At 42.1% G+C, this 18,470-nt stretch overlaps 1 long non-coding RNA gene across 1 annotated transcript; it reads right to left on the bottom strand.

Moving 5' to 3' along the window:
- Positions 1–12,727: 12,727 nt before the first annotated feature.
- Positions 12,728–15,820, bottom strand: LOC131824679 (uncharacterized). The gene is made up of 2 exons (XR_009350929.1): positions 15,671–15,820; positions 12,728–14,278 (listed from the first exon to the last, which is right to left on the bottom strand). It is a non-coding gene; the product is annotated as an uncharacterized LOC131824679 (long non-coding RNA).
- Positions 15,821–18,470: the final 2,650 nt, after the last annotated feature.

Raw genomic sequence — 18,470 nt, 5'->3', positions numbered from 1 at the left:
AGAGAGGGAGAGTAAGTGAGAGGGAGAGAGCATGAGCAGGGGAAGGGGCAGAGGGAGAAGAGGCTCCCCGCTGAGCAAGAAGCCTGATGCAGGACTTGACCCCAGGACCCTGGGATTCTTACCAGAGCCTAAGGCAGAGGCCCAACCAACTGAGCCACCCAAGTGTCCCTACAAATACTAATTTAAGATGGATTAAACAAAACCGAATAATAGCAATCCTGTAAGAAAATCTAAGAGGACTTCAGCAAGATGGTGGACTAGGAGATCCCCTCCTAATGCCCACTCAGCAACGATTTGGCAGCCATTCACAGACCAAAGTGCCTTTCTGGGAGCACTGTGATATCCAGATAGGAGACTAAAACCCTAATGGACCCCAAGACTGAGGAGAGCCATTTTGAAAAAGCAGGCACATGTCCAGGTAGCAGACTCATCAACTGTGGTCCTGGCTCCAGACCTGGAGACACTGCCCATGAACTTGGATACAGCCTATTTGACCTTGGCCCTGCACCAGAATCATCTGCCAAGAGACCCAGAAGGAGACACGCCCATCCATGTCCCCAGAGGTAAGCCTGCCAATCTCCGTTTGACTTTATATCCTGAAATAGCCCTGCATCTGGGCTCCAGCTCCTCTCAGCATGGGCCAAGAGTATCCCTGTCCACCCAAGAACCCACAAGGAGACATACCCAACCATGCTTCCAGAGGTAGATCCAAAGGTAGATGTCCTCAGTCTGACCATGATCTTAAAGCAGATTTATGACTCAGTTCTAGCCTCTAAGAATTTTGGGGGGGAAAGGTAAATGAAATTGTCGGACTTTTAGCTAGATTAACCAAGAAAAAAAAAGAGAGGACTGAAATAAATAAAATTATAAATGAAAGGATATTATAGCTGACACCACAGAAATACAAAGGATGATAAGAGACTATTACAAACAAAGACACCAACAGATGGGACAATCTAGAAGAAATGGACAAATTCCTAAAAATATATAATCTTCCAACATCAATCTTGAAGAAATAGATAATCTGAAATGATCAATTACAAGTAAGGAGATTGATCAGTAATCAAAACTTCCCAAGAAAGAAAAGCCTAAGACCAAATGACTTGACTGGTGAATTTTACCAAACATTTAAAGAAGAATTAATTCCAATCCTTCTCAAACTCTTCCAAAAATCAAAGAGGAGAAAACACTTCCAAATACATTTTACAAGGCCAGCATTCCTTTCATACCAAACCAGATAACGACACAAGAAAATTACAGAACAATATCCCTGATGAACAAAGATGGAAAAATCCGCAACAAAATACTAGCAAACTGTACTCAACGGCACATTAAAAAGACCATGTGCTATGATTGGGTGGGATTTATCCCTGGGATACAAATCAATAAACATGATACATCATAATGAACAGAATGAAGGATTAAAATCTCCATCTTAAGGGCATCTGGGTGGTTTAGTCATTAAGTGTCTGCCTTCAGCTCAGGCCAGCTCAGGCCATGATCCCTGGGTTCTGGGATTGATCCCCACATCGGGCTCCCTGCTCAGCGGGAATTCTGCTTCTTCAATCTCCTGCTCCCCTTGCTTGTATTCCCTCTCTCACTGTGTCTCTCTCTGTCAAATAAATAAATAAATAAAATCTTAAAAACAAACAAACAACAACTCCATCTTAAGTGTTCTCATCACCACACACATGAAAAAATGGCAACTGTGTGAGGTGATAGATACGTTAATTAACTTGATTGTGGCAATCATTTCACAATGTGTACATGTATTAAATCATCACTTGTTACACCTTAAAAAATCATGTTGTACTATCTAAATATGTATAATTTTCATTTGTTAATCATACCTCAATAAAACTGGGGAAAAAAAAGAAAGAACATTCAGGAGACTACCTGTAAGCAGCAGAAGAGACTTTCTAAATTGAGGTATAATGATGTATAACATTATATTGGTTTCAGGTGTACAACATTATGATTTGCTATTTATATATTGTGAAATGATCACCTCCATAAGTCTAGTTAACATCCACCTCCCACAGAGTTACAAAACTTTTTTCCTTGTGGTGACAACTTCTTAAAACCTACTCTCATAGCAACTTTCAAATATGTAGTACAGTATTATTAACTATAGTCACTGTACATTATAGCCCCAAAAATTATTTAGGGAGGTCTTCTTAACATAAAGTAGAAAACAGAAGCTATAAACAATAAGATAAACATATTTGATTACATAAAACTAAAAATTTTAGAAGTACCTGGGTAGCTCAGTTGGTTAAACCTCGACTCTTGATTTCTGCTTAGGTCATGAACTTAGGGTCATGGGATAGAGCCCTATATTGGGCTCCCCAGTCAGTGGGAAGTTTGCTTCTCTCCTTCTCCCTTTTCCTCTGCTCATCCCCCCCATTCATGTGCTCTCTCTCAAATAAATAAATAAATAAATAAATAAATAAAAATAGATATTTAAAAAACAAACAGGGGCACCTGGGCAGCTCGGTTGGTTAAGCATGTGCCTTCGGCTCAGGTCATGATTCCAAAGTCCTGGGATCAAGCCCTGCATCCTTGCTTACAGAGGAGTCTGCTTCTCCCTCTCCTTCTGTCCCTCCCCTTGCCTGTGCTCTCTCTCAAATAAATAAAATCTTAAAAAAATAAAAAATAAAACAACTAAAAATTTTATATGACAAAAGATATAATGAATATAGTTGATGAAAAAGTCAAATGATTAAATGCAGTCTTAGATATGCCAGTAGTACTGTTAATATTCAAAACACTCATACAAACTGATCAAAAGAGTAAACAACCCAATCAAAAAAATGAACAAACAATAAGAAAAGACAATTCACAGAAAAACAAATTGATATGGTTAGAAGGCATATTAAAAGTTGCTAAATTAGGGGTACCTGGTGGCTTAGTCAGTCAAGTGTCTGATTCTTGGTTTTGACTCTGATCATGATCTCAGGTGAGACGGAGCCCCATGTAGGTCTCCATGCTCAGTGGGGAGTCTACTTGAGAGTCTTTCTTTCTCCCTCTACCTTTCCCCTGCTCACATGTGAAAGAGTGTGTACGTGCGTGCGCGCACACACACACACACACATACACACACACACACTCTCTCTAAAACACATAAATCTTTTTAAAAGGTTGCTAAAATACATTCAGGAAATGCAAATTAATGCTATGTCAGTTTTTACCCAGCTTGTTGGCAAATATTTATAAAGATCTTGACCTCGGTGACTGGTGGGAATGGGTGGGGGAAGGAAGCGCTACTCTCTCTTTTACACAAGTAAAATGTGAGGTATTGTAGTATTTTTGAAAAGCAAACTGACAACATTTAAAAACATTAAAAGTGTGTGTTTTGCCACAAAAATCCCTCTCTTGGAAATCTAGCCCATAGAAACAGAAGTAGCTGCAGTTAAGAGTGTATATCCAAAGATGTCTATTACAACAGTGCATATAATATTCATCAACAGGGAAATGGTTGGAAAAAATATGGTATATTTACAGGACAAAATATTACATAGTCAATAAAAGGAATAATTTAGAGCTATAACGATTGAAATGTAGGAATTTCTATAAGGTATCACTGAGAAAAGAAAGATACAGTAAATGTCTAAAATATTATCACATTTTTGTAAAATGAGTAATGACTACATATACATGTCTATGAGTATGATTGATTACCTAAGCTTGGAGGAAAATATGGAAAAATATATAACATAGAATTAGCAAGGTTAGCTGGAGTGAAGGATGCTGATTGATATACGGTGAAAGGGGAGGAGAGAAGGAAGCAAGTCAAACAGAAAAGGGAGAAAGGATTCACCAAAAAAGGTCAGTGCTTTTATACATAACAAAAAAAAATTTAAGAAATCAAAAATGTATTCCTTTGTGGTATCTTGATAGTGTGTACAGATTTATATGTTTATAACACACAAAATACTTGTAATTTAAAAATGTCCACACCTATGTCCTCTCTTAGATTGCAATGACTCCTGATGAAAAGATTGGTCTCTTATTTATCTTCATATCCCATTGTCAAGTTGGGCATTTTATTCATGTCCTGCTGTCACAAAATCCTACAAACTGGGTGGCTTAAAACAACTGAAACTTATTGTCCCTCAATTCAGAGGCTAGAAGTCCAAAATCAAGGTGTCTGTAGGGTCATGGTCTCCCAAGTTTCTAGGGGAGAGTCCTTCCTTGTCTCTTCCAACTTCTGGTGGTTTCCAGAGTGTTTGGTATTCCTTGACTTGAAATTATAGAACTCCAGTCACCTTCTCTGTCTTCCCAGGGTGTTCTTCATGTGTGTCTCTGTCTCTATGCCGAAATTTCTCATAAGAATACCAGTCATCAGATTTAGGGCCCACCCTACTCTAGAATGACCTCATTTTAACTTGATTATATCTGCAAAGACCCCGTTTCCAAATAAGGTCACATTTACAGGCTTGAGGGCTGGATTTCAACATGTCTTTTGAGGGGACATGAGTCAACCTATAAGAAGCATGCAGGAGATATGTAATAAAGTGATTTTTCAATTTAATTGAAGTTACAGAATCTTCATATTGAAAGGAAAACTCATTGAACAAGCAATTACGTTTTAGTGATCTAAGGAAAACTATAATGAAGGCAAAGTGTATCCTGATTTATAGCCATTAATTTATGCCAATTGGGGGGAGTAATAAAAATAAGTAAATATGAGGAAAATAAGAATAAGGATGCAGGTTGTGAGAGATGTAATAAAAGATCTTTCTTTTGTGCATGTTTTCTTATCCAGATCACAGAAACTTAATCATAACAAAATTTCTTCTTGACACAGTGTATACTTTAATCACATTTAGAAATAGATGACTCATGGGGTGCCTGGGTAGTTCAGTCAGTTGAGCGTCAGACTCTGGGTTTTGGCTCAGGTCATGATCGCAGGGTCATGAGATCGAGTCCTGTGTAGGGTTCTGTGCTCAACACGGAGCCTGCTGCTTGTCCCTCTCCCTGTGCGCCCTCTCCCACTCTCACTCTCCCAAATAAATACATAAAATCTTAAAAAAAAAAAAAAAAGGAAGTAAAGAAGGAAGGTAAGTAGGTTGGTTTAAAGTACAAGGATTACTTGCACTAATGTGCAAGGCTAGGACACACATTCTCGAATTGGGGAAGACCCCTCCAGGAGACCCAGGAGAATGGTGAAGTGTCTTTGGTTCAAGAACAATTTTTCCACAAAGCTGTTATTTTCATTAATCAGACTACGGGAAACAAAACTGACTAAATCTTGGCTGGCACAGTTATAAAGAATTCAGAGTGAGAAAGCTTTGAAGGGGCCCTGAGTTTAAAAAAGGAAAAAAGTTTGAGGAACACTGGGCAAGAAGAGACAAGAAACATAATTCGGAAACATACACTGTGAAACAATTCAGTATTTTTACAGACACAATGAAAGTCGGGTTCATTTTTGAGTTTGGAGGGAACAGAATTTTGATAAACTCGGGTAGCATGATCCCCTTTCTGGCAAGAAGCAAAGGGGAGGTTTGCCTTGCCCTGTCTCTGTCACCAGGACTGAGGTTGAAGGCTGCTGACTTCAGTCATTTACAGACCAATAAACTGTCCTTGAAGGCCCCAAGTGAGATGGTTGATAGATACTTACCCAAACCCAAGTGAATTGCCTTGCTTCAGTGTCTTAGAGATTTGAAGCAGGGCTCTTCCCCCGCCCTTGAGAGTCACGGGCGGGGCTGAAATCAATTCCAAGCCAAAATGGATCCTTGTTTTCTTAATTAATTCAATTGATTGGTGGTGCCGGGCTGTCGTAGCAACAGAACAGTTGCAAAGACCTAGATGGAGCTCACCAGAGTCCCTGAGATCCAGAAAACCAAGCTCTAGGTAAAGATTTGTCTTGTTCAGTACTGGCTACGTTGAATTTTAATGGCCGGTTTTGTGGAAGTTATTTAAGCCAGAAAACTGTGTGAGGTTTCCTATGTAATTCAGCTGTTGAACATACAGTAATTGAGATTCTCACATCAGATAACTGGGCCGAGGTCCAGAGACCAGCTAGCAGGCAGAGGGCTGGCCAACGTCCAGGTGTTCTCTGTCCCTAGGAGTGGACTCTGAGCATTCCAGGTCCTGCCCCATCTTGGGTACCTGCCATAGGGTCAAGGCAACAGAGCTCTGCTCTACCATTTGGTTCAACTCTAAGGGAATCAGTCAGTAACTTAATACTATTCTAAGAAACCTTCTGCAAATGGATCAAAGGCTATAAAAAAGATTTATAATGAGAAAGAATTGGAAATGGAAGAGCTTCCCCAACTTTTACCATGGAACAGAATTTTTCCCAGAGGCCCCAGCGGTGTTCCTTCTCTATCTCGTTGGCTAGAATTTGGTCACATGTACACCCTTAGACCAATCCCTGACAAAGGTTAGTCCACACTTTGCATGACTGGTTTTAAAACAATCAGGTTTATTCTCTGAGGTTGTGGAAGGAGTCAATTTTTCTCACTTCTTTGTTGTGCTCCCCATATCCCAACACTAGAAGGGCTCTGTTGGCAAGGAAGAATGTGGTTGGATAGCCAACAGGTTGGACTATTGGGAAAAATAGAAAGTAGAGCACCAGTTAGTGAAACTTTCTACCTACTACTCTTTATGTATTAAGACAAATGTATATCTTGCCAAAGTAGATGATCACCTTGGATGAGAAGCAAAAACTCTACTCTGAGGCCATGTGTGTTGCAAGGAGCCCAATTAGAGACCCTACCAAAGCTGAAAACAGTCAGGTGATAAGAATCGAAAGTTGATTCCTAGAGCCTTTTGAATGTCTGAAACTTAAATCCTTTACCAGTTTTTCTCACAAATTGTCTGGTTTGAAAAATTGAAGAACTTTAGAAATGAAAGAAATATTATCCCAGTACAAAAATTGAACAAGAGAAATAAACTTAAATATTGAACAAGACTTTAGAATTACATCAAGTCATCCTTAATGACTATAAATGACCAAATACTATCCAGTGATGAGGGACAGAAATAATATAAAATGAAGGACACTGCCACAGAGGTTAAAACAGTAGGAGACCTTCAGGACAGGGAACTAATTCTATTTTTTAACAAAAAGATACACATGTGATGTGTATGAATCTATTAATAGAAAATCTATTTCTCCTGCCTCCACTGAATTAAATAAGAGACAAATATTTACTGAACATTACTTTGAAGAGGTGCCCATGTATTACCCTGTCCAAGCACCCAAGTCTACTTGGGTCAGTGAGGCAGTGGGATATAAAAGACAGGAACTCTGGCATTCTGAAAGCTGAACTTGAACGCAGGCTGCTGCACTTCCAAATCTCTGTAAACAAGAGCATGTCCTCCGTCTTGTTGATTCTCAAATGCTCACTTGTAAAATGGGAACAACATCTCATGGTACCGCTGTTCTTGTCAAGTAGATGCTTCTGACACCTTCATCTCCATGTTGGGTACAATGGTTTTCAATGTGTCATCCCTGGACCAGCAGCACAGCATACTTAGGAATGTACTCGAAATGCAAATTCTGGGTTCCATCCAAGAGCTACTGAATCAGAGACTCAAGGATGGGCCCTACAGTGCCTAGGATTCTGATGTGCATTTACATCTGAGAACCCCTGGTTGAAGGGCAAGGAGCTAGTCTGCTAGTTTTGAAACCACCTTGACTTCCACTTCAGCAAGTTACTCAACTTCCTCTACGCCTCAATTTTCTCATGCAAAATGAGGATAATGGTGATGTCTGTCTCCTCATAGAGCTGCTGTTAGAATTGAATGAGTTCAAACATATAAAATACTTAAAATGGGACCTGGCCCACAGTAAGTATTTAATAGAATGGCAACTGGTATAATTATTAGTAGTCCTATTGTAGTTGTTGTTCTGCTGTGGACATGTCCAGGTCAAGGGTCACTTGGGGTGAGGTGGCAGGCATACTGTGACCATGTTTGGTATCCCTAAATCTTCCTCCAGTTTTGTAGCTCCTGTTTCATTCCACCCAGAGTGGCTTGAGGAAATTTGGGAATAGTGGAAATATACCAAAAATACGTCTTTGCCAAGAAATTGCTAAGTCTTGTCATGCTGAGACATTCATTCAGTAAGCTGTTTAAGCCACTTTTGAACTGTTTATTATGAATCATGGGGTTTCAACCATGTTGAACTGGTTCTTATGAGTTTAATTTTATCTTAGTAAATGTGAGCTCTTTTTTTAATGTAAGAAGTAATTCATAATTCAAAGGACAAAAACTGTATGGTTTCGCTTATGAATATGACCTACTAAGAGTAGTCAAATTCATAGACACAGAAAGTAGAGTGGTGGTTGCCAGGGGCTGGAGGGGAGGGGATGTTGAATGGGTTCAGAGTTTCAGTTTGGAAAGATGGAAAAAGTCCTAGAGAGGAGTGATGGTGATGATTGTGCAAGAGCGTGAATGTACTTAATGCTACTGAACTGTACACTTAAAAAATGGTTAAAATGGTAAATTGTATGCTATGTGTATTTTACTACAATAAAAAAATGATAGAAAAGGTAATACATGATGGGGGAGATAATATGCAGAAATTTATTTATTTATTTATTTATTTAAGATTTTATTTGTCTGAAAGAGAGCACGTACACACATGCATGAGCGGGGGGAGGGGCAGAAGAAGTTGCTCTCTGCTGAGCAAGGAGCCCCACGTGGGACTCCATCCCAGGACCCTGGGATCATGACCTGAGCTGAAAGCAGACACTTAATGGATTGAGCCACCCAGTTGTCCCATGTTTTTATGTATTTTTAAAATTTTTTATTTAAATTCAATACAAATTGATCACGGCAATAAGGCTGTCACCACACAAAGTTAATATAGTATTATTGACTGTATTCCTCGTGCTCTACATTACAGCTCCATGGCTTAATTATTTTATAACTGGAAGTTTGTATCTATTGATATATTCCATACATTTTTGCCCACCCTCTCCCCTCCAATTAACTCCCTTAAGTAATTTTGCTTTATTGAGAGACCAGTGAATCAATACACAGAGTCTCTGGGACAAGTGAACCAAGCTCAGAGTTCCCAGCTGGGAACGATGCCTCGGATTGTACCACAGGGGTGGACACAGAAGTTCAACATGACCGTTACTACGGAGTGGGTGCCCACTCTACCCCTTGTAGCATGGCTGTCGCAGAACTTGGACAGTGGACACAGGCCCCAGAACTAACTTCTGTTGCTGCCATGTTTGCCAGCAAGTGGTCGGTCAAGTTCTCACTTTCATACATTGACAGTGCTGGTTCCAGGTCTGGGCTGGCATATCTGACAGGCGAAGCCTTGACCATGGGCCATGAGGGAGACCAGGAGAGGAAGTACCTGGCAAGTTTGTGGTGGTGGGAAGTACATTCTATTTTATTAGGAAGGCGGTTTAGATGCTGGGTGGTCAAAGGAAGGATGAACACCGACCAAAACTGTTTTTAAGGTCCTGGAGACATACTGCCGGTGCTTGTGTGGCTTGCTGGGTCAGTTGGTACGCCCATCAACAGTGTATCTGAATGTCCCTTTCATTACATCCCCACGGACAATGATAAATTTACTGTTTTCTATTGACACTCACTTTCTTGGTGACCTCATGTAAGTCTCAAGTGTTTAAAAATTATTAACTGCAGGGGCGCCTGGATGGCACATTCCATTAAGCATCTGCCTTTGGCTCAGTTCAAGATCCCAGGGTCTTGGGATCAAGTCCTACATTGGGCTCCCTGTTCAGCAGGGAATCTGCTTTCCCCTCTGTTCCTCCCCTTCCCTATACATACACACACACTCTCTCTCTCAAATAAATGAATAATTTTTAAAGGATTTTATTTATTTTTATTTGAGGCAGAGATAGTGAGTGGTAGCACAGGAGCTGGGGAAATAATAAGTAAGTTCCCTGCTGAGCAGGGATCCTGATGCAGGACTCGATACCAGGACCCTGGATCACAATCTGAGCCAAAGGAAACGCTTAACCGACTGAGCCAACCAGGTGCCTTCAAATAAACAAAATCTTCAAAAAAATTATTCAAAATTTCAAAAAAAATTATTAACCTGGGGCACCTGGGTGGCTCAGTCAGTTAAGCGTCTGAAGAGCTGAAGAGCTCAGGTCATGATCTCAGGGTCCTCAGATGGAGCCCCACATCAGACTCCTTGCTCAGCGGGGAGCCTGCTTCTCCGCTTGCACACTCTCTCTCTCTATCAAATAAATTTAAAAATCTAAACTAAAATAAACTATTAACTCCAAAAATGTTTATGTGCACCTTGATCTTTCCCCTGAACATTAGATTCATGGATCCCACGACTTTCACACCTCTCTACTTGGATGTCTAATGGGTATTTCAAGCTTAACATGTCTGAATACCATACAGAGATTTTGCTAACACACCCCCAACCCCTCTACTCACACCTGTACCTTTTTCTCCCATCAATAACCAGGAACTCCCTTTTCCTGGTTGTTCAAGCTAAAAACCTTGGCGTTATCCTGGACTCCTCTTTCTTCTCCCATCCAGAATCCAATCTATCAGTCAATCCGGTCAGCTCCATCCATCCTCAAAATGATAAAAATCCAATCCTTTTGCACCATGTCCATTACCATGACCCTGTTATCTCTTCTCTGGGTTGTGATAACCTCCTAAATGCTCTCCTGTCTCCTGCCTTTAGAATTATTCTCAACCCAGCAGGAAGAATGATGCTGTTAAAATGTAAATCAGTTGTTATGGGTTGAATTCAGTAAATCGCTCCCCCACCCCAAAATTCGTATGTCCTAACCCCCAGCACCTCAGAATTTAACTGTATTTGGAGATAAAGTCTTTTCAGAAGGGACTAAGATGAAATGAGAATTAGGGTGGGCCCTAACCCAATCTGATTGGTGTCCTTAAAAGAAGAGGAGACTTGGATATACAGAGAAAGACTATGGATGTGCCCACACAGAGGATAGGTTATGTGAGGACACATAGGTTATGTGAAGACAGCTATCTGCAAACCAAGGAGAGAGGCCTCAGGGAAAAACCAAGCCAACGCACAGCCTGATCTTATACCTCTGGCCTCCAACACTGTGAGGAAAGACATTTCTGTCTTGTAAGCCCCTTAGTCTGTGGGTATTTTGTAATGGCAGCGCTAGCAAACAGACATACCGGATTGCATCCTTCTCTCCCCAACCCCTGCCTGGCTTCCCATTTTCTTCCAAGTGAAAGCTAAAGTTCTCACAGCGCCCTGTACCGCCTGAGTCTCATTCCCTTACTCTTAGCACTGTCTCCCTTGCTCATTCTCTTCTAGCCACTTAATTTTCCTGCTGTTCCTTGCACACAAGCAATTACATTTTGCCTCAGGGTCTTTGTGCTTTCTGGCATCTCTGTGGAGGAGCCCTTTCCCCAGAAACCTCCTTCCTCCCTTTCAGCTACTTACTCATCCCCAGCCACCCTATCTTGAAGAGCTCTCCCCACTCCCCATCCTAAGGCCCTCCACTCCCTGGCTCTGCTCTCCTTTTTAGCACTTACGACCACCTAACATACTATATATTTTATTTATTTGTTTGTTTATTTTGGTCTGCCTCTCACACTAGACATGCAGTTTCCAAGATGGCGGGATTCGTGTTTGCTTTGTTCGCTGCTGAAGCTCCAGGGTCTGAATAGTGTCTTCATGTAGTGCGTGCTCAGAATTTATTGTTCAATGAACAAATAAATGACTTTTCATTGAGATAGAATTGATATACAACATCATATTAGTTTCAGGAGTACAACATAATGATTTGATAATTGTATATAACGCAGAATGTTCACCACAGTGAGTCCTTAATATCCATCACCTCACCAGCTCTAACTTTTTTCCTTGTGATGAGAACTTGGAAGATCTACTCTCTTACAATTTTCAAATATACAATGAATATGAATAAATGATTGACAGGCAAAGTATTTTGAATAATGTTTTAATTTTTAATTAATATTTTAATTAAAATTTACTTAGTTATCAAAGACAGAAAATATTTTTTTCCAAAAGGTTTTTAGTGATTTATATTTATTCCTCTATGTTTATCTATTCATGTTCTTTGGTCATTTTTATTTATATGTTTTTGCACATTTTTTAAAATTAAGGTTCAACGGGGCACCTGGGAGTCTCAGTGGGTTAAGCCTCTGCCTTTGGCTCAGGTCATGATCTCAGGATCCTGGGATCCAGCCCCACATCAGGCTCTCTGCTCAGCAGGGAGCTTGCTTCCTCCTCTCTCTCTGCCTGCCTCTCTGCCTACTTGTGATCTCTGTCTGTCAAATAAATAAATAAAATTCTTAAAAAAAAATTAAGGTCAAACAGACAAAGTTTTCTCCATACTACTGCACTGCCTCTCCTTCAAATGTTGCTAATGAGTATGAGCTATATATTAAAGAAATTAAACTCTTTGCCATGTGTTGTGACATATATTTTTAGTTTGTGGTTAGTATTTTTGTGATTTTTTTAAACAAAATAATTTTTACATTATTATGTAGGTAGATCTATTGAGTTCTTCTTCTGGTGCAAGTTTAGCCTCAAAGCAGCAGTTTTTCATAATTCTGACAGTTTCCCAGGAAATCTTCCCATATCTTAGCCAGAGCCCGCTCTGAAGCTCGCTTATCTGAAACTTGCTCACCCGGGGCCAATGACAACAAGCTGTTTTTCCGCAAAAAGAGACTGTAAGGAATTTTTATAGCACATATGTCCAAGTCTCATAAAATTGCAATGGTCAGCAGTCACATGGGCTTAGTTTTTTTTTTGTTGTTGTTGTTTTTTATGGCGCCATCGAGGGCCCAGTCCTACTCCATAGGTGTTGGGTTTTTATGAATGATTGTCTACGTCAGTATCAATGTGAGCTCTCTCACTTTCTAAGCTTCCCTCTAGTTATTTATTTATTTATAAGATTTTATTTATTTATTTGACAGAGAGAGAGAGAGAGAGACAGAAACAGCGAGAGCAGGAACACAAGCAGGGGGAGTGAGAGAGGAAGAAGCATGCCTCCCGTGGAGCAGGGAGCCCCATGCGGGGCTTGATCTCAGGACCCCGGGCTTATGACCTGAGCCTAAGGCAGACAGACAGACACCTTACGACTGAGCCACCCTGGCGCCCCGCTAGCTAGCTTCAGATGCCAGTCATTGAGATAAGTAGCCTCCCCTACCCCAATCCCATCTTTTGTCTCAGGCAAAAAGATGAGGATACTGAGGCACAAAAATGCTTAAGTAACGGGCTGGAATTTACGCACCGATTAGGAGAGCGACAGTCAAACGTTTAACCACCTGCGGGATGTTGGTAGCAAATACTCAGAAGAGACAGCAACAGAACCTGACCCATCCGAACAGACGCGGGAATGGATCAGCCCGGAGGCCACGGGAAGGTCGCAGGAGGGCCCCGCCTTTAGGAACTCGCGGTGCTGGAGCCAGGACGTGGGCTCCGGGGCCCCTGCACTGAAATCCACTCCGCTCTGGGGTCTCATCGACAGATTTCTCAACAGTCAAGTCCAACAGCCAATCTCAATCCCTGCTGTTCTGTTCTCAGCAAAGCGATCGGTATTCAGCTCTGGCTGTAGTGGAGTCAGGAGGCGGGAGGGCAGGGGGGAAAGAAGTCGTGTTTAGGGTGACCCGTCGCCTGGACCAAGTAAGGAGAAGGCAGGACCAGTGGACGAAGCAGCCTTCAGCAGCCTCTATACCGAGGGGACGGCATTCCCCATTCCCCAGGATCTGAGAAACCCTTGGAAGGGAAAGAGACTTGATTTCAAGATACTCTTGTTGTTACGTTAGGAAAGGAATGGGCGAGTGAAGAGTGTGAATGCTTGACGGGGCTACGTCGAAAACCCAACACGGAAGGTGGAAAAATCCCATCTCTGCACTCCAGTCACGGCTCTGCTTTCACAGGTTCAGGGATCTCAATCAAACCTCTTCCCCTAAGTCTCCTTAACCTGTGAAACGGGTGTACTAGGGTGTAATGGCTACCCCATAGGGTCGCTGGGAGGCTTACGAAGACAGGCGTCTGCAGCCCGCTGAGCACAGTGAATGGAATGTTGAGTCGAGGCCAGGCTCGCTCCAGAGAGCAGTGACCGTCCCACCTTCGTCATCACTGTGATCTCTGAAGCATTTTGAGTCCTGAAACACACGCACACGCATACACACCCACAGAAGAAAAGCCCTGAGGCATGCTGGCATACTTACCCCTAATCTCCAGATGGCAGGGAGAGGAGCAAGGAGGCGTGCGAGCCGGGAGGGGGAGGGGAGGAAGGTGAGAGCCGCTGACCATGCTGCTGTGGGCAGGGCAGTGGGCTCTGAGCTCGGTGACTCCCAGGTCCTGAAAGCAGGGAAATTACAGAAAAAGGTGCTTAAGATGATTTTTAGGGGGAAAGAGAAGCCCTGGGGGGCACGGAATTGATTGGTCATGGATCTGATTAGAGAACTGAGAGGCAGTTAATCGAGGTTAGAAAAGACCAAGGCAGGCCACGATCAGCACTTTTTAAATTTTTTTTTTAGGCTGAGAGGGCACCTTAACCTGTCAGATTTTATCCCTTGCCTTTTCATTGCCTCTCTGGAAAGTCAGAAGGTAGTGCGCGTTGGTTGGATCTTTCACCCTGTCATGATTGAAATGTTTTCACGGTGATTTTGGTCAGGACTTGTCAGGTGAGGCCAGGTGAAGCCCGGTGAGGTATGTATTCTCATGGCGTGCTGGAGGGAGCGTAAATTAGTAAACCTCTTTGACAAGCTATTAGGCAACGCATCTCTAAGTGACTTAAAAACGATTGTGGGCTGGATAAAGACCAAGTGGTGTGCATACACAAAGTAATAATACGCTACCATAAAGAAAGAATGAGATCCTGCCCTTCACAAGAACATGGATGGGTCTAAAGGACATAAAGCTAAATGAAGTAAGTCACTCCAAGAAAGACAATATCATATCGTTTAAGAAACAAAACAAATGAACAAAGAGAAAAAGAGACAAAAACCCAGACTTTTAACTATAGAGAACAAAATGGTGGTTGCCAGAGGGGAAGTGGGTGGGGGGAATGTGTGAGATAAGTGAAGGGGATTGAGAATATACTTATTGGGGTGGCTGGGTGGCTCAGTGGGTTAAGCCTTCGATTCAGCTCAGATCATGATCTCAGGGTCCTGGGATCCAGCCCCGCAACAGGCTCTTTGCTCAGCAGGAAGCCTGCTTTCCTCTCTCTCTCTGCCTGCCTCTCTGCCTACTTGTGATCTCTGTTTGTCAAATAAATAAAATAAAATAAAAATAAAAGAGTATACACCTACCATGAGGAACACTGTGTGATGTAGAGAATTATTTAATTATTTAATTATTTAATAGTGTATACCTGAGACTAATATAACACTGTATGTTAATTAGACTTGAATAAAAATTTTTTTAGTTATCATCTGTTTGGATGCAAACTTTGGAGCAGTATTCTATGGAAATGATCAGAAATTTGGCCAATGAAAGGGAAGCCATTATGTTCTTTTACATGAGTGACAAAAAGTACATAGGAAGGAGATATAAAAAAAACTCATAAAAATTTGAACACTTGTTACGTCTGGGTAGTGGGATTGTGAAAATGTGCCATTTGCTTTATTTTACTTTTAAGTTTTCCTAGATTTATTCAGCATTTATTTATAAGAAAAATGTATTTAGACAATCAATTTCCTCATTTTCATTCTGCCTCTGCCTCCCTCCCTTTGCAAACCCGAAACCTACTTATTCTGGTAACGACAGGCACAGGATGACCCATTGTGGTTTCTGGTTCTGGTCCTCCCTTCTTCCTTTGTTGATTTTGCTTTGGACTGAGATTGTATGGCTTCCTCCAACGTGGAGAGAAGTTCTGAAGGATGTGTCTTGCAATGGTGCTGGTCTACAGACACTCTGACATAGTGTTTCTTTTCCCAGCCGAACTGGGCAGGGCACCTCCCTAGTGGGAACTCTCAGGCTTAATTCAGGTTACTTTGCTGAGAGTTCATTTCAGAGATGCTGGGAGGGCTGGGGAAATAAAAAAGAGAGAGAGGAGAGGGGTTCTTTTTCCCATCTACTCATATTTTTCTTAAGCAAGCCAAAAGTCATACCTGGTATCCTCAGTTCGACATATGTTGGTTGATGGTAACCTGTTCAGTTTCCTACAGCAAGAAGAGAGCGTGGTGCAGCCAACATTTGCAGAGAAGCTCACTCACTCACTCATTCCTTCATTCACAGCTATTAAGTTCCCCTGCTGTGTCAGGCACTTTTCAAGGTGCGGGGAATGTATCTGTGAGGAAACCAGAGGAAATCTCTGCCTTGAAGGAGCTTCTTTCAAGGGGGTGAGAGACAATAGTGCCATGGGTAAGAATGAAGCAGAGTCATGGAGACTGAGACCACTGGGGTCAAGTGTGTGTGTGTTTCTTTAAATTGAGCACTTGCAAAAGAACTCTTAATAAAGAGGTATTTGAACAGAGATCTGAAGGAAGTGTAGTGGAGGATGTGGTTATCTTGAGGAAAGGCTCTCTAGACAGTGAAAAGACCAGCAAGTGTAAAGATCCCCCAGGAAAAGCTCTCTCAGCGTGTTTGGGGACTAGCAGGAAGGCCAGTCGTGCTGGAGATGAACTTGGGGAGTTCCAGGAAAGTCAGCTCATGAGCAACTCAGCAGGCCTTTTCACTCTGGGTGAAGAGGGAAGTCGTGTGGGGAGTGGTGAGAGCAGAAGAATGATACATCTGACTGCGCTGGTTTTCAACCTTGCGGCCCAGTGGATCTCCGGGGAAGCTTTACAAGATCACAAGGGCCAGGTCTCAGCCCCAACTCTGAATTAATTGGTGAGGAATCGGTAGCCAAGACTTTAAAAACTTGCCCAGATGATTTTAATGTCAAGCAAAGATTGAGAACTACTGATATAAAGGACTCACTCTGGCTCTTTGGATGAGAAAAGAGGAGTGGGGGTGAGAGTAGCTGCCTGGAGACAATTAGGAGCCTACTGCAGGATTCCAGGGCAGAGTCGATGGTGGCCTGGACCCAGTGTAGTGATTAAGATAGTGAGGAGCGCGGGTGCCTGAGTGGCTCAGTGGGTTAAAGTCTCTGCCTTCGGTTCAGGTCATGATCTCAGGGTCCTGGGATCGAGCCCCGCATCGGGCTCCCTGCTCAGTGGGGAGCCTGCTTCTTCCTCTCTCTCTGCCTGCCTCTCTGCCTATTTGTGATCTCTGTCAAACAAATAAATACAATCTTAAAAAAAAAAAAAAAAGATAGTGAGGGGTGGCTGGATTAAAGCAATAATCGAGGGTAGAGCATTAGTCCAGTGCTGCTGCTGTTCCTGCTGCTGGAGCTGGATGGGTACTAGGACTTGGTACCTTGACCAACGGACCTAACACCTATCCTCTATCTGGTCTTTATTCGCAATAAAGCCGATGCTTGGCCTCGCCATTCACTTTGTATTATTCTTCAACTTGTTGAGAACCTGATGGGGAAGAGGGAGGCTATTTATTGAAGGAAAGCCTCAGAGATTGATAATGAATTTATGGTATGTGTGTGTGCTTATGTGTATCTTTGGCCACATTCAATTGCCAAGTTGGTGGCAAATTAGATTTTCCCAGGAAGGAAATGGAGGCAAGGGAGCTAAAGGGGATGATGACAAAGATATTCTGCAGACCCTGAGCTGGGAATGTTGGAAAGCAAGAAAATGGGGTGAAGAGGCAAGACTAATGGATTATATGTCCTGATGGGATCAAAGAAAGGTTGGAGTCAGTGTCAAAGGGAATGAGCTGGAAAAATAAAAGTTGGTTGTGGTTGTGGGACACCTGGGTGATATAGTTGGTTAAGTGACTAACTCTTGGTTTTGGCTCAGGTCGTATCTCAAGGTCGTGAGATGGAGCCCCTTGGTTGTAGGGCTCCATGCTCAGTGGGGAGTCTGCTTGGGATTCTCTCTTCCTCTCCCTCTGTCCCTCCCACTTGTGCACTCTCTCTCTCAAATAAACAAATAAATCTTTAAAAAAAAGTGGTGGTAGTTGATAACCTATAAGTGGGTTATTGTAATGACAAGGTCTAAGGTCTGACTGTGGCAGTGGCTGAGGTAGAATAGAGAATATGATCATTGAAGGGAGGAGGAAACAATGAAAAGTAAAAAGAGAACTGAACTTGACGTCAGAAACTGGATTTGAGTTCCAGTTCCATCACTGACGAGTTGTAACCTTTAACGTCATTCTGCATTCTTGGCCTGTAAAATTCCAGGTTAGTGAGCAGTAGGAGGCCTCACAAGACATGACAGATGTGGAGGTGTTTCATACCTGGAAAGTGCTCTCTGGATGTAAGGGATTTTATCCAGGGGTCAAAGGAGGCAAGACAACTTCTCCATAGTTAGTGAACCAAAGCGAGAGTCAATAGAACTCCAGACTTTCAATCTGTGGCACATTGAATAATCTGGGTGACTAGCAAAGGAAAATAATAAATGAGTCAAATGGATGGCCCTTTGAGACTGTCCTATTGACAATCTTTGCGCTTCTTTTTCCATGATGACTAGATCTCCAAGTATGGTGTTTGATG

Source organism: Mustela lutreola, chromosome 1 (genome assembly GCF_030435805.1).
Source record: "Mustela lutreola isolate mMusLut2 chromosome 1, mMusLut2.pri, whole genome shotgun sequence".
Lineage (NCBI taxonomy): Eukaryota > Metazoa > Chordata > Mammalia > Carnivora > Mustelidae > Mustela > Mustela lutreola.
This window is presented reverse-complemented; position numbering and strand designations above follow the sequence as displayed.